A 16,152-nucleotide genomic window follows, 5' to 3' on the forward strand; every position below is an offset into this window, starting at 1 on the left:
TTTCAAATTACATCATACCAGATAAATACTCAAATTTACAAAAGTGGTGAAATGGGAAAAGATGGAAAATTACGTTATGGTGAGCATTTCTATTTTTGTGTTCCAAGCACCACCACTTGAACTGGAATTTTATTTTATTTTTATGTATATATTTAGCTTTTTATAACAAGGCAACTTATAAACTTTCAACATCTAATACTGACCATCATCTTTCCTTTTCAGGGAGAGAAAAAGACAATTTAAAAATAAACAGGATCAAAAGTGCAATAGAGAAGGTCAATTCCGAGTAGGACCCTACGGTTCTGCTGACTCTCCCATTGTGTGGCAGGGTTCATGTCATCACTAGGAGAGAATTTATTTTTTTTTTTATTTTTGTTTTTTTTGAGACAGAGTCTCACTTTGTTGCCCGGGCTAGAGTGAGTGCCGTGGCGTTAGCCTAGCTCACAGCAACCTCAGACTCCTGGGCTTAAGCGATCCTCCTGCCTCAGCCTCCCGAGTAGCTCAGACTACAGGCATGTGCCACCATGCCCGGCTAATTTTTTTCTATATATATTTGTAGTTGTCCAGATAATTTTTATTTCTATCTTTAGTAGAGATGGGGTTTCGCTCAGGCTGATCTCGAACTCCTGACCTCGAGCGATCCACCCGCCTCGGCCTCCCAGAGGGCTAAGATTACAGGCGTGAGCCACCGCGCCCGGCCAAGAATTTATTTTTAAAGTGCCATCTTAAACTGTGAGGATGACTGTTAAACCTCACAATTAAACATGCCAAAGGAGAAGCCATGTTAAAATGCCCACTTAGCCTACCCGACCATGTCAGAGCCATGCTTTGCTGACCACATACAACCACACAAAGTTTTATTTTTCTTGTTTTAAACAAGAGAAAGCAGATAGATACCAGTTGGTAAGTGGAACTGCCTATATTCATAGAGAGACACTGTACTCTCTGAGTCCAATATAAAGGGAAAAGAGAAAAAAGGCTAGACTTCTACACATCAATCACTACACAGGGGTATAGCAGCCTCCAGATTCCAGTAGAGTGAGGGGAGCATGTCTTCATTTTCACCCACAGGGTCAGTGGGGTTGATCCTGTGGATGACAATGAGAAGTTTCGTGGAATAGTTTGAGAGGCAAGGTCTACACACAGGAAAGAAGACCTGAGTCTGAACACTAGCTCCACCATTCCTAGGTATGTGACCCTGCGCAAAAAGGTCAAACTAATGTCTCAGTTTCTTCATCTATAAATGGAGAGAATAATAGTGTCCTCCAACCTGGGATGCGGAAAAGATTAAATTGGGGAATATACCTAAAGTACTTGGAAAAGTATGAGGCACATAGTGAGTGATGTATATATTTGCTATTAACATGATTATTTTATTTTTTATGTTCTAATAAAATTTTATATTTTAGGCAGGTGGCACGCACATGGAAGTGGTCTCCGACAGTTGCATTGAATCACTCTTCACACCACTGAGAGTGGCATCAAATAGGAAGCATGAGGTCCAGAATACATCCCTAGTACTTCCTAGAACTGTCACCAGTTCCACTAGCCGGCAGAGCTTTTGTCTGCTTATGAGAATTCATGGCTTTCCTCTGTCTGCAGCACTCGGTGGCATGGTCACGTACCGCGGTGCACAGACCAGCTCCAGGATTGAGCAGCATGGGACTGACATGACCACCAGAGGTAGGCTAAAGCCACTGCCCTGAAAACACTGGACCCTATTGCTAAATCAAGGTGCCTGGAATAATTCGTTCCCAGCAACTGTATATTTTGGGCTGCGCTGGCAAGCACTCTGACGAGCAGATTAATGTTACGTGCTGTGGCAGATCAGAAAGGCTACAGCCAGAGCTCTTCAGTTGGTAAAGCAGTGCCTGTCTACAAATCCCAGTTCTGACTATGTAATAAAGGAAGACTAATTTAAATTTCCTATTTTATAGTGAGAAAGGCATGAGTATTTGAATGAACAATTCTCCCCTATTAGATTAAGTAGTTTCCATTTTAGATTCAATTGCTTAAAATACATTCAGAATAAAATTTTATTACATCAATCTGACAGAGAAGAAATTTTTGGTTATGATATAAAGTATTTAATTTTACCCTAACAACTATAAAGATAAAACATCTTCAATTTATGTAAGGATAAGTGATGGGCACATCAGATATTATTCCTCCCTTAGACAAATGTATGATTAGACAAGATTAACTCTCATAAAAAAATCAAAGCAATGCAAAATGAAGGACTAACTTATTCTGCACAGACTAGACAATAAGGGCTGAGGCATAAGATCAATGAGAGTCACAACAGTCAGAAAAGCTTCATGAAGAAGGGAAACTGTGCACCAGGTCGGAATGCATGAGGCTAGATGACCAGAAATTGAAAAGGCAGCAAGGACAGCATGAGAAAGGCAGAACGATGGTGAAATCCACCAACTAACTCTGAGGATAATATTCAATGGCAGGGAGATAAAAGCGTACATTCATGTATAATTTGTGAATGAATGTTCATGGCAATATTTTACGTTATAGCCAAAAAGTGGAAACAACCTAAAGGTCCATCAAGTGCTGAATGGGTCACTGGACAATAGGGTATTATTGGACAATATTAAGCGACGCAGCAGTGACACCCGCTACAGCCTGAACGAACCCTGCAAACACGCTATGTGAAAGGAACCGGTCATGAAGGACTATGTCCCGTGTGTCTCCGGTATAGGGAATGTGCAGAACAGGCAAATCCATGGGGACGAAGGTAGATGGTGGTCGCCCAGGACTGGGGAAGCCGAGGGGCTACGATGGGGGTGGAGGTGATGGCTCTGGGATGCAGGGTTTCTTTTTATAGTGATGACCATGTTCTGAAATTGATTGTGGCGATGGTTACACAACTCTGTGAATATACTAAGAGACATTTAAATGGGTGAACTCCATGGTATGTGAATGAGACCTGAATAGAAATCCAAGGGCAGGATCTGGATAATTTTCTTAATTCTGTTTTGACGTATGTGCTAGACATGCCCTGAATATCTCTATGCTTTTATGATACAATTTAAATGAAAGGAAAATGAAGGAAACTAACCTTTCAAAAAGGTTGTAAATTAACCTAAAACGTTTGCATTTTGAAGGATAGCATAATAGCCTTTCTGTACAAGTTAACCTGAAATCCATGACATAAGTATACACAGATTCTGTATTCAGTGACAAAAGCAAACATAAGAAATAAGACTGTGTTCTGGAACATTCCATTAGACATTATCCTCTGATTTAATCTGGCCTGCCTCACCATGGCAATAGAGAAATCACTAAAAACAGTTTAACAGGAAAAGCATTCTGTCAACTTCTGTGAAGAATGATGCATAATCCTCAACTTTCCTAAGGGCACATATTATAAGAAAACATACTTGTAATTATAAGAAAAGATGCCAGAACAAAAGTCACAGTTTAAGAAATAAGTGCATTATAAACATAACAAAATTATAATAAAACTAATCATAAGGAAAATATAAAAGAAAGCTGTCCACTGAAACTAGTATACAAAAATACTTTACATTATTGAACCCGCTCTAGATGAACTGTTGACAAGTTAAATTTCATACATACTTGACTTGTGATCTGACTTAATTGCTGCTTTGAATCCTGGGCCTCATCTTCTAAATGAGCATGACAACGTGATTTCGTATTTTATTGTATTTTATGTTCTAACAATATTGCATCCTTTAGGCCAATGGAAGTGATCTCTTACAGTTGCACTGCATCATCCTTCACACCTCCGAAAGTGGCATCAAACAGGAAGCATGAAGCCCATGATACACCTCCAGTACTTCACAAAACTCACCAGTTCCACTAGTCAGCGGTACTTTTGTCCACTTCTAAGAATTCACAGCTTACTTCTCTCTGTAGTACTCAGTGGGATGATCATGCACCGCAGGGCACAGAGCACCTCGAGCCTTGGGTAGTATGGGACTGACATGACCATTAGAGGAAGAGTAAAGCCATTTGCCTGAAAACACTGGAGCCTGTTGCTAAATCAGGATGCCCGAATCAGCTCATTCCCAGCGCCTGTGTATGCTGGGCTGCGTTAGCAAGCACTCTGACGAGCACATTAAGGGTGTGCGGAATGGCACAGCTGAAAGGCTGCAGCCAGAGGTTTGCAGCTGCTGCAGTGATATTAATCTACAAATCCCGGTTCGAGCTACATAGTGAAGGAAGGCTAACTTAAATTTTCTTTTTCATAAGGAGAAAAACATGAGTATTTGATTGAAGAGTTCTCTCCATTAGAGCAAGTAGTTTCAGTTTTACATGTGATTGCTTAAAATATATTTAGAATAAACCTTTATTATGTCAGTGTTGCAGAGAAGAAATTATTGGTATGGATTAAAGTATTTCATTTTTATCCTGACAACTGTAAACCTAAAACATTTGGAGAAAAGTATAATAGCCTTCTGTACAAGTGAAACTGAAGCCCATGAAATAAGTACACACAGAATCTGTATCCAGTCACAAAAGTGAACATAAGAAGTAAGACTATGTTCTAGATCATTCTATTACATATTATCTTCTGATTTAATCTGGCTTGCCTCATGATGGCAATAGGGATATCACTAAATATAATTTTTAATAGGAAAAATGTTCTCTCAACTTCTCTAAAGGATGTATAATTGTCAAGTTTCCTAAGAGTAAATATATTATAGAAAAAAATGGCAGAATGAAAGTCAGAGTTTAAGAAATAAGTGTAAATAAAGATAATAAAATTGTAATACATTTCATCATAACAAAAATACCAAAGAAAGCTGTCCCCTGAAACTTGTACCCTAAAATACTTTATATCAGTGAACCAACTCTAGATGAACTGTTGACATGTTAAATTTCACACGTACTTGACTGTTGGCCTGACTTAATTGCTTCTGTGAATTCTGAGCCTCATCTTCTCAATGAGCGTGACGTGATTTAATCTCTAGCAAAGTCTGGGACCCAGAGAGCTTTTGTACAGTATCCACCAGCTCTTGCCGAAGTTGTCTCACAACTGCCTGATAAGCCATTTTTGTTACTGATGTCATAAATCACCTCATTATTCAATTATGTTAACAATATTTAACATATATACTTTGAAAAATATCACCACATACATCGATTCACCTTCCTTTCCTTGTGTGTACCCATTCGTGTTTATCACCGAATTTGGCTAAGGACACCACGGGTGGTGCTATCTTCCTGCCGAATCAGTATTCTGTTACTCACACACAGATTGACTTCACTATTCATTCCTCCCCTGATGAATGTGAAATGCTTAACAACCCACTGAACACCTTCATAGGTATGCGGGTGGGACAGGTGGTGGTCAGTTCTACACCATGAAACGTTTTCCCTCTGAGTTCCCCACATATTCCATCCCTTACTTAAATCCTTCCAGTAGATTCCTATCTCAGAATAAAAATAAAATTCTAGTGGCCCTCCAGACTCTGGGTAACATGGACTCCACCTTTCTCCCCGACCTCAGATCCTCAAACTCTGTCCCCTACCCAGTCCTTTCCCACTCTACATAAATCCTACCACCCCTGACTGCTCTGAAAATGGGCATCCAGTACCAAACTAATACACCACAGATAGCTACAGTAATCTCTGTACTGGACAAAGTTATATCCAAATGACAATCTGTGAGAGTTGAAATAAAAACTATGAGCAAATTGTTTGTAAAAATATTCAAAGTAAATTATAAATACTAGTAGGAAGACTAAATAAAATATAGTTTTGCTGATATTCAGCGCATTTGCCCCAAATTATGATACAATTAAAAGTGGATGCCTTTAAAGAATCGAATGATCATAAAATACATAATTTAAGATTGAGATATTTTCAGATGTAAGTCAAGTAGACATGAATAAAAGTAAAATTATACCAACTAAAATGTGTGAAAAGCTACTGAAGAAGTATTACAAGGTACAGCAATACACTTCAGTTCATCTGGAAAAGCTGGTATTAACTATCAAAGTAAGCCACTTAATTGAATCTTAACTTCCAAATACACATTCCAGGTATGAGCACTTCTCTTTATCTGCATCATCATGGTCTTAAAATGAGGCAACATAAAGAGATTAAATTATTTCAGTATTAAAAGAATATGGTAGCAATATTACTCAATATCTATTAAAAACTGGCAACTTAAACTCTTAAAATTTCCAAAGTGACACATTGTCTTTACTCAAAGTAAAGCATCTCTCAGCTCTAACATTTATTTGCTGGAAACAAGGTATGTGTTCTAGGCTGATATCACAAACACATTTATCATCTTGATATTTTCACAATTCAACCAGATACAACATTTAGCCATCACCAAATATTACTTGAAATTTTCTTCTAGGAAGTTTGAAAAATATTTCTTTCTTATACTTACCTCTCTTTCCACTTTTTCTTTTTCATGTTGGTACACTCTTTCTTTTAAATGATTATATTCATGCATTAACTTCTGATTTTTCTCTTCTAACAGAAGACTTTTCATTTTACTCTCAGCTTCAAGTGTTTTTACAGTCATATAAAATTTGTCTTGGTTAGTACTTATTTTTTTTTTTTTTTTTTGAGACAGAGTCTCACTTTTTTGTCCGGGCTAGAGTGAGTGCCGTGGCGTCAGCCTAGCTCACAGCAACCTCAAACTCCTGGGCTTAAGCGATCCGACTGCGTCAGCCTCCCTAGCTGGGACTACAGGCATGCGCCACCATGCCCGGCTAATTTTTTCTATATATATTTTTAGTTGGCCAGATAATTTTTATTTCTATTTTTAGTAGAGACGGGGTCTCACTCAGGCTGGTCTCGAACTCCTGACCTCGAGCGATCCACCCGCCTCGGCCTCAGAGTGCTAGGATTACAGGCATGAGCCACCGCGCCCGGACGAAACAGTTACTTTAGAACAAGAGAAAAAGACCCAACATATAAATTCATGTTCATTCAGCAAACATTCATTTAGTGTCTGCTGTGTGCCAAGCACTCTTCTAGACACTTAGAATAAATATCGCAATGAACAAAACAAGTGAATACACTACCTTTGTAATGAATTGGAGAGAACCAAGACTGTTCTCAGATTATTTAAATATGAAGTTAAATTGTTGTGTCTTTACTGGATTTATAAATATTCATTCACAATTACTAAGCTATGCAGACATGATATAGAACAAAGAATTAACGTTGCTTAAAAGGCATAAACCACAATGAATAGAACTGGAGTGTAACAGTAGAATGCAACTCTCAAAAGATTAGAAATGGAACCATGACCTGATGTTAATAATAAGTCAGAACAGCTGCTACCTGTAAATTAGTTTAAGAATAGAATAAGATAAGGAAATACTAACACTCTGTCAGCATAGTAAATGGCTCAATCTCCTAGTTATTAAGGAAGTCGTAGTAAAACAGCAATTATCTGGAGAAATTTATGAATTTATACTTTTAAATTTATTTAACAAATTCAGCTCTGTAACACAATGCCAGGCATTATTTTAAGCACTTTACCATTATTACTACATTAATTCTCATAACAATCTGAGGATGGGATACTTTTCATCCCCACTATATAGATAAGACAATTTAAACACAGAGCTTGAAAAAGCTGATGAAAACACACATCTAGTAAACGGTGGAGCTGAGATATGAACCCAGGTAATTCCGCTCTAGTGTGTTTTTAACCACCGCACTATCCTAAGAGGAAAAGTAGACTCTGACACCTTGCTTTTAGGAGTATAAACAGCTACAACTTTTAAAGAAAGGAATATTACAGTGTATATGAAAATCTAAAATTCACACATCTTTTTGCCCAGAAATATTACTATTTTGGGGAATTTATCTCTACAGAAGTAATGGACCAACTATTACGATGTTGTACAACATTGAGTATAGTGGCAAAAAAATAAATAAAATAATGAAAATAAAACAAACCAAATATACATAGACACACACACATACTCCACCTCAGAAATAAGCAGGATGATTAAGAATAGGTAAATTTTGAATAAATTGTAATATATCCATTCTAGAGAACCATGTGTCTGTTAAAGTAAAGCAGTTTGATATAAATGTATACCCCAAGTAATCATTAATAATATATAATTCAGGCCAAGAAACAAAGCAAACATTATTCTGCAAAGTACTACTCAATATAATCTCATTTTTACATAAAACAAGACACTATCTATACATACATGTTTGTGCTTGTGCTATTCACGATTGCAGGTAAAAAGTGTGTGACAATGCATACTACACTGTTACACTGATCGCCTTAAAGAACCAGAACTGAAGAAAAAGATATTAATCAATGAACAGTATTAGTTAAAGTGCATCGAGCACTGAACATGTGTCAGACACTGCTCTAAAGAAACCAAAATGCATAACAAAGATGAGGGCAATAATCAGCGAATCATGGACAAAAAACCAAAACCATAGAGATGATTAACAAAGATAAAAGAGGTTTCTTTAAAAAAGATAATAAAACAGAATAATCTGTGTCAAGACTAATTAGAAAAAGACAAATTAGAAATAAGTCTAATATAGAATGAATTAGAAAAAATGAATCCAGACACAATAGAAATTAATAAAATTATAAAAATATTTTATGATAATTTGTGCACCAATAAATATTAATGAATTGAAAAGTTTATACCACAAGGCAAGATTTTTATAAATACAATTTTGGAGTGACTAACAGCTAAAAAATGTTGATAGGAGAACTTTCCCCAAAATAACCCAAGTCCAGATAGTTTTTACACACACACGTATTCTATCAGACTTTTAAGAGGCAGGTGATATCTATTTCTATCTTTTATAAGTTGTTCCAGAAAAAGTCAGAGAAAGTTTCCCAGTGAACTTTAGAAAGACAACATAAACTTAATTCCAAAATCAGATGGCACAACACAACCAGCCATATTTACAAATTTCTTTTTTTTTTTTATTTTAGAAGAAGGTGTTTCTATTTACATTAACGGAACCAAGACTTAACAACCCAGCATATTTAAACAATAAACTGATGAAAATACTCACTTTTTTTTTTTTTTTAGAGACAGAGTCTTACTCTGTTGCCTGGGCCAGAGTGAGTGCCGTGGCATCAGCCTAGCTCACAGCAACCGCAAACTCCTGGGCTTAAGCGATCCAACTGCCTCAGCCTCCCGAGTAGCTGGGACTACAGGCATGCGCCACCATGCCCAGCTAATTTTTTCTATATATATTTTTAGTTGTCCAGATAATTTTTATTTCTATTTTTAGTAGAGACGGGGTCTCACTCTTGCTCAGGCTGGTCTCGATCTCCTGAGCTCAAGCCATCCACCCGCCTCGGCCTCCCAGAGTGCTAGGATTACAGGCATGACCCACCACGCCCGGCCGAAAATACTCACTTTTTGAAACATAATACTATTCTCTCTCTCTCCCTCTTCCATTTTTAAACATAAATCAGTCTTCACTGTCTACTTAAATTGCAATGAGCAACCCCACAAACTAGGTATTTGAAAATCAGTGGGCAAACTAAAATTGTTAAATCCAAACTTCTTTAAACCAAGTTATTTCTTAAATGTCACACATATTGTCAACCACCCACTGACTCAATATTTCACTACAGAGAGTAGCACCTATTTTAAAACAATGTGAGCAACTAAAAAAAAAAAACAAAACAAAAAAAAAACTTGAGGGTTTGATGTGAAAAATATTGCAAGATGCAGTCTATCAACCAGAAACCACCTATTCTAGTTGCTACACTCCTAATGCACTCTTAATTTCAAAATATAGGAATAATTTTTTAAAAATCCAACACAGCAAATACCTAAGTATCTAGATGTGTAACAGTTCAGCTCATAGGCTTGACTGAAGACTTTGAACTTATTACTTGGAAAGATTAAGATTTTGGACCCAATTAATCAAAAATCCACTGACAAACCCATAATGCAGTTTGTGTTAATCGGCTGAACAAATCAACCAGGTAACAGCAGTCAGATGATTCTCATCTCAGTCCAACAGAAGCAGCAATAAAATTAGAAAGTAATATTTCTTTTTAGTAATTCGATACTCAATATAACAGCACTGGGATAAAATGAAGAGAATTTCTTATTTCAGTTTCTTGTTCAATAAACTTGTTCCTCATTTTTATACGAGGATAAAGGTATCACAACCAAATATGGGAAACTGCTTTCTCTTTATTTAGACTTTCGGGACAAAACTAACTTTGATCACATATCATTTAAAAAAAAAAAACAGAACCAGTTTTACATGTTTTTAAATAGATAGAACTAAATGACTACAGAATTAACTTCTGTAAAAACTGGCCAAATTTTATCAAAAACCTAACAAAATGTAATTCAAATTATGTAAATACTGCTTGGGCTCATAGCATCTCAGATGTATGACAGTGTTTACTCCATCCTAATAGGTGTAAAAGTACTTGCTCTCATGTTGCTTTGGTCCAAAGAGAAGAGCTGAATAAGAGGAAACTATCTAATCTTTTGCAGAAATATCCATGATGAATAGTTCTACTATAACAAAGGATAATTAAAGAATATTTCTCATGAACATATCACAGTATCAAATTTTCATAAGAGAAAAATATGAAGGAACAAAAATGATAAAATAGCTACCACAAACAAAAAGAAGGGTCTCCCCCATAACTGCATCTGAAGGGGTAAAAAGGTGAGACTAGAAGGTTGATGATGCTAGTATGAAAGGAAGTTGAGTATTGTATTTATTTCTTATTTTGTACAACTCTTACTCTTTACAAAAAGGTTATAGTCATGCCCATAAACGTGTAACCAATGGCATTTGAAAGCAAACACTCTTTGTAATTATTTAAAAGGGCCTTTTTAAAAATTACAATACAAAGGTCTGTGCTCTATAAGCTGTCCTCCACCGTGCATCATAACAATAAGGCTTACTTTTAATACAAAGACTAAGTGTTTGGGAGTTAGGAACCACTGGATTTAACAAACATCATTTTATAGTTGCTTTTTGCATCTTTTTTGTTTTGGGATCCTCCACCTCATCAGGGTGCTCAGCAGCTCGGAGTTCTTCGCAGATTCTTTTCTCTGACTCTGAATCACTTTCAGAGTCATCTGGACTTTCAGGATCAGGTGAATCATCATCATCATCGTCATCATCTCCAGCCACATCACCTTCTCCATCATGATCTACCTCACTGAAGCCAAGTCCACAATGTCGCCGATATCTTCCTGATGTTTTACTTGTCCATACTTTGCTGATATTGAGACTCCAGTTCTCCATTAATTTTCTTGTCTTCTTCCCCCGTTCGGAAGTGCGATGTTGATTTGTGATCTCCTGTAACAAGACGACCAGTCTGTTCTTTCTTTCCTGCACCCATCAGTCTCAAGAACTTTTGTTTTCCCTCTTCATTACCCGTCTGCCGCCTCCGATTGCTAGATCCAAGATCGCCGTCTGGGGACGCTGAACGCTTCGCCCGTGGGGGTGAGACTCTCTGGCGGCGCTCATGGTTGTCGGGGTCCCGGCGAGAAATGCCGGACCCACCCACGGGGCTCCTCCGCCGAGACACCAGCAGCCTGCAATCTGCCACCGGCCCAAGCAGCGCCACTCCGAACGCCCGTATCTACAAATGTTAATAAAATCTCATGTAATCTAATCTGTACTAAATCCAACTATAAGTCTCCTATAGTTGTCCATTATGATGAAATGGCGATTCAGGATGGTTTAGCATCAGAAAATCTATTATATAACTGGCATTATTAAGGACTAAAGAAAAATCTACATAGTTTTCTCAATAGGTTTGGAACCATCATTTGATAATATGCACTACCTACTGTGATGGCAAAAAAGCGCTCTCAGATGAGTCAGAAATTTAGGGAAATAACTCAACCTGATAAAAACCACGTGCAAACAAATATACAAAAAATAATTCGGAGAAAACATTACATCTATTACATTTTATGTTTTCATCAAGATCAGAAATGATCCTCACAGGGTAACCCAGGGACTGCTGAGCACAGGCCCGGAGTGTGGCTGGCGCGGTGCAAGCAGGGCGAGCGGTAAGTGATGGGAGCCGCAGTCACTGGAAAGGAGCGGGAAGCGGCATGTAATCAAATAGTGACCACAGTGGCGCATGTCACCCCGGCTCGCGGCTTCCGTGGTCCTGTGCACGCTACCTATTCCTGTCCCTGGCCTTGACTGCGCTCTCTCCTACGGTTCTACCACAAATGCCCAGCGGGCCTGGACGCTGCCGAGCCTCCTTTCTTCAACCCAAGTCTCTTCCAAATTCCCTGGCTGGGTCAGTGAAACCACTACTGTCTTTCCATGGAACTGAAGATGGAAATCTGGAATTTCCAAATGGTCCCTTTTCTCACAGGTCCACATACAATCAAAGGACCGGTTTATATCTCTGATCTTTTTCCTTTCTGCTCCTAATGTCACTACACCAACTTAGATAACTATAGAATAGGATATTTATGACACCATGGCAACAACCATCTAATTGTTAGAGGTTAAAAAGAAAAGAACAAATACACAAAACAGGTAGCAAATGCTAGGGTTAACACAAGAATTAGCAGGAACAGAGAAAGAGCAGTGTCAGAATCAACTCATCCACTCCAGGTGATAACTGAGGAATTCTGAACTTCGTAGAGATTTTTTTCAGAACAGTACATACCACGTTATTGCTGCACACAAATCTATGTCACAGTTCCTTATTGCGTTAATATAAATTTGCAGTACTTCATTAACAGTAAGTACATGAATAAATGCAAAATGGGGAATTTTTAATTTAACTATGTAGAATTAATGTTTTTAGTAGTGAATAGTGGGCTGGAGGATTACTTTAAATGACAACAAAATGGTGGCTCAGTTGGTTAAAATGAATTCATTATGAAAAAGGAAAGTAATAGAAAAGATAACACAAATGATTATACTTCCTGCACAAAATCAAAAGAATCAAGTTAACACATTGCCCAGGCTACCTCTTAATCGGGCTATTCTTCAATAACGGTGATTCTCTGACATATATACTTCCAAGTGTTTGCATATGGCACTCCCTTCCTTTGGACTTTCTCATCTTTTTCTGCTCTTTATTATCATAAAATCTTACTAAGCTAAAGTAACTCCTCTTTGGAAAGATCTGCTTGTGGAAAACTTTATATTCTCAGAAATAAAAATATATATAATGTACATGACATAGAAAACAGTGATACATAATACGGAAAAACAAAATGCAGGTGGAGACATGGATTGTTGGGTTGGGTATGGAGAAAGATATTGCAACTTTAAATCAAATGTCATTTCACGCCTGTTGGAATGTCTACTATCAAAAAAAAAAGCTGAGTGTTGGTGAGGATGAGGAGAAAAGGGAACATCTGTATGCTGTTGATGGGAAAATGTGCAGCTACAATGGAAAATAGTATGGAGATTCCTCAAAAAATTAGAAATAGAACTACCATAGGACCAAGTAATTCTAATTCTGGGAATGTTTCCAAAGGAATTGAAACCAGGATTTTGAAAAGATCTACTACTCTTTAACGCTCATTGCAACATTATTCACAAAAACCAAGATATAAACAAATTATCCATCGGCAAATGAATAGATAAAGAAAATATCACACACACACACACACACACACACACGCACACACACCCCACCATGGAATCTTAGCCTTAAAAAAAGAAGGAAATCTTGCCATTTGCCCTTTGCAGCATGACTAACCCTGGAGGACATTGTACTAGATAGAACCAGCCAGACACATGGCAAATACTACGTGAAACCACAGAGATGAGGAATTTAAAACAAACTCATAGAATCAGGCAATAGAGTGGTGGTTGCCAGGGGCTGGGGGCAGGGGAAATGGGCAGTTATTAGTCAAAGGATGCAAAGTTATACAAGATGAGTAAGTCCTAGAGATCCGCTGTGTAGCATGGGGCCCATACTAACAATACTGTATGGAATACTTAACAAAATGCTGCAAGGGTAGATCTTATGCTAACTGTTCTTATCACAAAATAATAATAGTAACAAAATAATAATAAATAAAGATAAAAAGGGAGGGAGGAAAATTTTGAAGGTGATAGATATGCTTATGGCATGAATTGTGATGATGGTTTTACGGGTATAAACTTACCTCCAAACTCATCGATTTGTATACATTGAATATGTACAGTTTTTTGCACGTCAATCAGGCCTCAATAAATGTATTTGTTTTTTAAAAAATCAATAAGGCAGTCTGGAAAGGCTTCACAAAGAAGGTGACATTTGAAATGCAATTATTGGTGTATTTTTCATATCTCCATCCCAAATTAAAGAAGAATAAATTATAACATATATTTAAATCACCAAGTGTGAGTTGTTATTCAAAAGAACTTATGCTTGAACAAAGGTAATTTTGACTACAGTATATTTAGGATCCTCATTTCTTTGGTATAATTGATGTATTTTAAACATACAAACTACAAATACTATTCTGAAAAATAAATACAGTTGAAATAGATCAAAACTCTACAGTAACTCTTACATATACACTTAGAATGTTTTTAATGAACCATGTTTAATTTCTTGTTTGGCCTTGTCATTAGCTATAGCAAAATAATTTTGCAAACTCCCAAGATAACATAGGTATACAGAGAGTCCATAAGGGCCATTAAAAATGCCCTGGATGATTTTATTTGTCAGCATAAAGATCAGCCAGGACGGTTGTTAAACTATTAAATAAATTAGTGAGAAGCACAGAGAAAACTCAAGACAACCAGTAATTTATTATGGATTCCCTGTGCTTTGTAGATTTGAGTTTAACGTAGTGAATGGGCAGAGGGCGGCATCTTATAGAATTATTCGGTCTGGTTTTATATCTCATCATATTGAATTTGAAATCCCAGCATATACCCCGTTTATCTCTTAAGATTTTTGCAATAACCACTTCCCACTTCCAATATTGCTTGCTGCTCTATGAGCTTACATTGAGTAAAATAATCCCACTTGCCCTTATGTTTATCCACAATCAGGTCAGAAGGAAGCAGTTAAAAGGCAACACTAGAAAACATAACTATTTTACCACTGAGTGGAAAAGGAATTGTTTCCTGCTTCAATGGCTACATAAGGTTCCTTGGTTTCCCATGAAAAACAAAATACTGGGTTTGGGAATATAAATTTCATACCAGTATGGGCTCTGGTGACTCCTAGCTTCACCACGTATTAATACAATATTGGCCAAATTATTTACAATTTTTGTATCTTTATCTATAAATGGATATAATACTATAATAGTAATTACTACATCGGTTATAAAAAGGTGTCATGGAGCGACTATATGGAAAGCCTGGCACAGGGCAAGCACTAGATGCATGTCGCCCTGCCTCCCCGCCCCCCCCCCGCCCCCTTTCCCTCCTCCTCCGGCTCCTCCTCCTTTTCCTCCCCCCTCCTCCCTCTCCCTCTGCTCCGGCTCCTCCCCCCTCCTCCCTCTCCCCCTGCTCCGGCTCCTCCACCCTCCTCCCTCTCCCTCTGCTCCGGCTCCTCCCCCTCCTCCCTCTCCCTCTGCTCCGGGCTCCTCCACCCTCCTCCCTCTCCCTCTGCTCCGGGCTCCTCCCTCCTCCTCCCTCTCCCTCTGCTCCGGCTCCTCCCCCTCCTCCCTCTCCCTCTGCTCCGGCTCCTCCCCCCTCCTCCCTCTCTCTCTGCTCCTGCTCCTCCCCCCTCCTCCCTCTCCCTCTGCTCCTGCTCCTCCCTCCTCCTCCCTCTCCCTCCGCTCCGGCTCCTCCCCCTCCTCCCTCTCCCTCCGCTCCGGGCTCCTCCCTCCTCCTCCCTCTCCCTCTGCTCCTGCTCCTCCCCCTCCTCCCTCTCCCTCTGCTCCGGGCTCCTCCCCCCTCCTCCCTCTCCCTCTGCTCCTGCTCCTCCCCCCTCCTCCCTCTCCCTCTGCTCCGGCTCCTCCCCCCTCCTCCCTCTCCCCCTGCTCCGGCTCCTCCCCCTCGTCCCTCTCCCTCTGCTCCTGCTCCTCCCCCTCCTCCCTCTCCCTCTGCTCCTGCTCCTCCCCCTCCTCCCTCTCCCTCTGCTCCTGCTCCTCCCCCCTCCTCCCTCTCCCTCTGCTCCTGCTCCTCCCCCCTCCTCCCTCTCCCTCTGCTCCGGCTCCTCCCCCTCCTCCCTCTCCCTCTGCTCCGGCTCCTCCCCCTCCTCCCTCTCCCTCTGCTCCTGCTCCTCCCCCTCCT

The 16,152-nt window shown here is 39.0% G+C and overlaps 1 pseudogene; it reads right to left on the reverse strand.

Annotated features, from left to right (window-relative positions):
- Positions 1–10,912: 10,912 nt before the first annotated feature.
- Positions 10,913–11,454, reverse strand: LOC123634127 (annotated as a pseudogene).
- Positions 11,455–16,152: the final 4,698 nt, after the last annotated feature.

This window comes from Lemur catta, chromosome 1 (assembly GCF_020740605.2).
Source record: "Lemur catta isolate mLemCat1 chromosome 1, mLemCat1.pri, whole genome shotgun sequence".
In the NCBI taxonomy this organism is placed as follows: Eukaryota; Metazoa; Chordata; class Mammalia; order Primates; family Lemuridae; genus Lemur; species Lemur catta.